Source organism: Lynx canadensis, chromosome C2 (assembly GCF_007474595.2).
Source record: "Lynx canadensis isolate LIC74 chromosome C2, mLynCan4.pri.v2, whole genome shotgun sequence".
Taxonomy (NCBI): Eukaryota; Metazoa; Chordata; class Mammalia; order Carnivora; family Felidae; genus Lynx; species Lynx canadensis.
In genome coordinates this window covers 28,074,647-28,080,646 of record NC_044311.2, presented here as the reverse complement: position 1 = coordinate 28,080,646, position 6,000 = coordinate 28,074,647, and the positions used below count along the sequence as shown (strand labels likewise).

The following is a 6,000-nucleotide window of genomic DNA, read 5'->3' as shown; positions in this document are numbered from 1 at the left end:
CAAGAAGTTTCCTTGAATGTGTGCAAAAAGAACTATCACTCCCACCCTCTCCCAGATATTAGCGCTTTACTCTGCAATGGAGATGAGGTCTGAGCCCTTGGGAGAACTCAGTTATGGTGCCCAGGAGTCGGGCGTGAGCGACAGAGCCCAGCGGGCAGCGGGACCTTGGGCGCGGCGGGCCGGTGCGGCGCGCCCCCCGCCCAGGGCCAGCGCTGGGCGGGGCCGCGGACTCGCGTTCCCCGGCCAAGGGCTCGCCTCCGCCGGAACCCCCCAGGGGGCGCTCGCGCCGAGGTTTCCCAACTAGTATCTCGCCGGTTGCCGGGAGCATGGGTTTCGTCAGAAGGTGGAAATCTCTCTGAGAAGCTGCCATCTATCTCCCCGCCACCCTCGCGTCCCCGTCTCTTCCTCCCTCCCTTCCTCCCGTCTCCTCTCGGTTCCCTCCCGCTTCCCCCCGTACCTTCCCCTCGACTCTCTGAGTTAACTGGGAGCTCAGCCTCCACCCCCAACATTCCCACCCATTCCCCAGCCCCCATCTCCAAGGATGGAGTCGGGGTTTCCGGAGAGACCAAACTCCCCTCTCTGCATCTTTTCCGTCCGCTGTTGCTAAACTGGCCTCAGAGGACGAGGAGGGAGAGCGTCCGACTCCCCTCACACCACCACCAACTACACCACCAACCACCTCCACTCCAAAGCCGGATTCTGTCTGCGTCCTAGGGGTGGGACACACCTTGTCCCGGACTCGATTCTCTTCCTACTCTTCGAGGTTGACACCTCCAGGTAAGTAGACACCAACTCTGTCATTCCTGTGTTCTTGGGGCGCTAGGAAGGCAAAGTCCTTCGGGGCTGCTGCGTAGCAAGACCAACTTTTGAGACGCCCCGGGTTTCGCTCAGAGTGGCTTGTTTATCATCGCTGTTGTTGTTTCAAGACGCAGCTACGAGCCGTCTTCCATCCAAGGGAACTTTCATCCCTTGCATCTCCCCTCCGCTCGCCGGGTGGGGTGGGGCGCGCGGGGTCGGGAGCAACCCTACGGAGGGGACCGCAGCGCACCCGCGGGGGAGCGGGTCCTGGAAGTCCTGGAGTGGGGAGGACATGGCTGTTTTAGAAATCGGGGAGAGGGCCGGGAGCAGAGTCCTGGCTGAAGTTGCAGCTTCCCCTTTGACTGTGAGACAGCTGTGGGAAACTGTATCGTGGCCAGTGGCTTGACCTAGCTGCTGTTGGATTTAGCCTCTCAACTACCCCCCCCCCCCAAGTAGGTCCCAATAATATGTAATTGTGGTCGAGGCTCTCCAGCTAAAAACTAATCAGTAGGCTTGCAAGTCCCTCGATTCAGCCAAGTCCCTCCACGCTCCTTCTAATGTTAGATAAAGTGGGGGGGGGGAGGTGGTAGTAGGGGGAGGAGGCCAGGGGTGGGACCGGAGGGACTACCGAAGCGCTAGCAACGGCCGACCAAAGAGATTGGGACCCCTTGTGTATCACAGAAGCTCGTGGATTGTTAGGGCGGAATCCAGGGAGACAATTCGGGGGCGGTCCACGCCAAGTCAAGTGAGTGTTGATGACCATGCAGTGGGGAGCTGGCTGAACACCGAGAAATACTCTTAGGAAGATGCACTCCTCCTTCCTCTTGAGGAAAGAGGCTCGGCTTTAAGGCTCCAGGTCCCATCCAGCTCTCCAGATCCGACCGCGCCCCCCCCCCCCCCCCGACGTCGTTGCAAGACTGGCTTCCAGTCCCAGAACTTGCCAGGCTCCAGGAGACATCGCAGACTGCAGCGATGATCCGTGGTGCACGAGTTTAGGAAATGCATGCCGTGGGGGTTCAGGAGGTGGAGGAAAGAAAGGTGAGCAGAGTAGTGAGGGTGAGGGAGTAGGGAGGAATGAGTGTCCAGGGAAACTTTGCGAGAGAAATATCTGGAGAGAACCCCCGCCCCCCACACACTGACCCACTTGATGCTACAGGATTTCGGTGCCTTTTGGGAAGAGATACATCTGTTCCATTGCACCTGTGCTCAGAACTATGCAAAACCAACCTCTCGTCCTCTTGTTTCTTTTTGTTGCTTTGCCAGGGATTTTTGAAGCACTGCTCTTGATTGTTCTTGACTCACGTGGTTTTCGTTTTCCTAAACAGCATTTTTGAGCTGTCCAAGGTGTTTAAAGTGTTCTTGAACTGAGACTGAAGTCTAGTCTTAATGGAAAAACTGTCTTAAGTTCAAATGAAATATCCTTTTCTCTCTATTCCTTCCTTCGACTGCCCTCTTAATCCCTATTCTCAAAGGTGTTTGTAGATTTTTTTTTTTTTTTTGGCTTTAGGTCAAAACAACCCCTCCCCCCCGAAAAATCAACTGTCCTGGAGCACAGGTGTTTCGAATCCATGGCAATGTTTTGTAGTTAGTATACACTGGTTAAACTGCATAGCACATCCCCCCAAGAGCCAAAGGCCAGCAAGAATTTTACTTCTTTTATTTGATGCCCTTCAAGTTTAGGAAGGTCCCGTTTCTTTTTTATTACTCAGCAGATAAGACCCAGCTCAGGACGGCTATTGCTGTGATTAGATAACTTCTGATGTTTTCATTTCCCTTACTAAGCTGCCATTCCCAGGTTAAATTAATTTTATTGGCCTGTCTATTTTAAAGAAAGACTGGCAGAGTTGCTCTAGCAGATCAGGGGGCTGAGCTCAGAGTAGGTCAAAGGTATTCACATGTAGGGAAGTGGGTAAAAATAGGAGGGTTGGCAAATACAGATAGGACACCTGTGTTAATGTGCATACTAATGAAGGCCAGAATCTCCTCGTTTATCTCTGATGGAAAGATTCTGACAGCTTCACAAGATCAAACTCAAATCACATCAAAACTAGGTGATTTCCCCCGAGCATTACATAAAAGGAAGTATCAGTCCATAGCAGGAGCGGATGTTGAATCCTAGACAGTTTTGAATGGTTGGGTGAGAAGAACTTGCCTATAATGTAATCAAAGGTCTACTCATGTAATACTATGTGAGAACTCTCATGGCCATCAAATCTATACCTTTCCTGTGAGTGGTCAGCCTCATTTAATTTTCCAGACACACTTCCAGTGGAATTTATTGGAAACAGGCCCAGATGGGGTCTAGTGAGTTTCCCAGCATGAGACAACCACTTTACTAGAGCTTCTAAGTATTTCTTTAAAAATAGTAGCTCTGAGGTTTGTGCATTGTATTTTAATTGTACTTAAAAGACTTCCAGTTTATCTCTAGGTCTTTGGTAGCAACATGACATTTTGCTTGAATTATTGATTTTTTTTAGGGGAATCCTGCTTTTAGAGGTTTTAATTAAAAGGTATCTCGTATTAAAGTGTTTCTTGATCTGCATGTGGATTTCTGATTAAAACATACCTCATTCCATTTAGTAGAAAGCAAAGGTGTTATCTGTTTCCAGAGAAGATTTATGTAGTATTCCAAAATATATATACATATGAGCTTGATTCTTCCTATCACCAGATGATTTGAGTCCACCATGACTGAAAACCTTAAGATTATGCTGACTATAAAAAATAACCACAGAAAAAAAAGTGGGTTAATAGTGGAATCTTTGTTCTCACCTGTGTTTGAATCTTTTGGTATCCAACTGAATGTTTTCATATGGTTTGCACCAAGCCTTTTTTTCTGAAGTATAACACTCTGGATCATTATGGCCACTTTTATTCACATAAAGGACTTTTCCATTTGGAAGTAAACATGTTGGACGTGAATAGTCAATGTGTGTGTCATTAATGCCCCACACTTTCATGGGGATCTGAATCCAGAACAAAGAGTGAGAAGAGTGCTTTGATGGCCTCAACCTGCTAGATTGGGAAAAAGGCTCTACACTAATTGGGAAAGTCACTTCATGAGTCTTTGTATTTTTAATCAGAGATATGGCCAGAAGATCTGTATTTCATGCATTTTGAAGAAGAAAAGGGCTAAATTTGTTCTCTGTATTTGATCTTTCCGTTTTTGTCTTGTTAATATTTTAAAACAAAACAAAAACCCCTTTGGATCCATACGGTCACCCAAAGTCATATTGCCTTGGCAACGGTAGTCAGTACACCGGAGTCACAAAATATCAAGACAGGAAATTTAAAATGCATTTAAAATAAAAATATCACGTGGTTCAGCACTATCCTATAGTGCATTAGCACTGACCTTCCAGCATATAATAATAGAGTTGCATTTGAATCTGCCTTTCTCCTGACTGCACGTAGATAGTAAATAACAGATTACAGGACTTTAAGTTTTTTTTAGGATGTCCTAAAAATTCTATAATGGTTTTTCTTTTGAGGGAAGCGTGTTATGAAAATAAGTGGGTTGGAGTTACAAATCCATTTTTTGGATGAGGTGTTTATGTGGAGGTTGGTGGTAAGTCTGAAATCAAGCTCAATCAATGGATCAGGCATGATGTGCTGTCTTCTGTATGATATCGGAAGTAGACAGTATGTAGTCAGGCCTCAGCACTCAGTTCAGTCAGGGGATATCTACTAACACTTGTGGCTGCAGTATAAAAACGTCATAGTGCCTACATATACTTTTAGTCTTTTCTGTACTAGAAATCGCATTTACGTGGGAGCTTTCTGTTTAGTCTATGAATTACTAAATATATATGATATATAGTATATGTTTTTTTCTAAGCTGGCAAATCCCAAAAAGTTCTTTCTTTGGCTGTTGTATTTTTTGGAAAGTCTCTTGAGAACCACTAGCTTTTAGATCAGTAAATATTGAAGGCCTGAAGGCAAGTGTTGGAAAGTTGAAGAAAGTGGTAAGGAAGGCTTATTTGGGAAGGTTCGTTCCAGTCCTATGACTTTGTACACTCCGAGGGGTGAGGGAACCAACTGAGGGTTGGCCTGTGGTGGGTTTATTTCTCAACTTGGACAACAACTGTTTCTCTTTGAATCTATGACTCTCGAACTGGAAGAGAGTTTGGGGATAATCTGTTGACTCTAGCTGTTTAATTTGACAGATGTGGAAACTAAACCTTGGAGAGCTTGTTCAAGGTCAGGGGACTCAACAACCCTCCTGATTATTCCTTTCTCTCTATATAGACTTGAGTTCCCTGGAGATAATGACTGTAGTGGCGCCAGTGTCTGGTGCCATGTGCACTGATAATCTTTACTGAGTTGGGGATGGTGGGGTGGGGGGCTCCCACCTCCATTGCAGTATTTGGAAGAGCAGGCTTGGGACTTACTACTTTGCTCTCTATTGGAGTCAGTGCAATATTTACCCAATAGATGTGATTAAATTTGTATAAAACCATTGTCTGCAGCCATCTCTGTTAATGTACATGTTTTGTGAAGAATTGTTCATGCACAGTCTTAGGTTTTCTACTTTAAATGTCATAACTGAATCAATAAAGTAAACAAAGAGATTTTATGAGTGTTTATAGTTCCAGGAACTCACAGGGGAATCTTTTTTTCCTGTTTTAAATTAAAGGTCCATTCAAAAAGAACACATTCTAAAATGTTTTTCTATCATTGGCTCAACATAATATTTCTAACTTTGTACTTCTTATTACTTAGAAAACTAGAAACATTTCTCCTTGGAAACATCAAGGGAAAAATACAGTATTTCTGGTTAAGCCTAGAAACCTTCTCAGGTTTAAGGTGTATTGACTAAAAGACCTTCCTTACCCAAAAGATTCCAAACCTCTGCAGGTCAGTTCATTGAGCTTTGAGGGAGAGGAGGAACAAAATTAGGCTAGCAGGGGTCCAAGGTGAAGGCAGCCCCCAGTAGCTGTTGAGGCAAGGGGGAAGGGCGGGAGAGAGTTGGCATTAGAGTGGACGGACGCTAGAGGGCGCCGGAGCACCGGCAGAGCCTACCTCCTGGGACCATGAACCCGACTTCTAGGCTCGGGGATGGGGTTTGACTGAACCTCAAAGATGTGCTCAGGTATGAAATACTGGTTTTCCCCGTGCCTCTGACTCTCCAGTCCACATTGCATCACTTCAGGGAGAAGACAAAGGATTTTGCCTTCAGAATCCAGTAGGGCACTTCCAGTG

General features: G+C 46.1%; 1 protein-coding gene across 1 annotated transcript in view; it reads left to right on the top strand.

Moving 5' to 3' along the window:
- The first annotated feature begins 343 nt into the window (after positions 1–343).
- The window catches only part of CPNE4 (copine 4), a 495,352-nt gene continuing 489,695 nt past the window's right edge, over positions 344–6,000 (top strand). Inside the window, 1 exon segment of the mRNA XM_032594671.1 lies at positions 344–777. The gene's annotated coding sequence lies outside the window, so the exon portion shown is untranslated.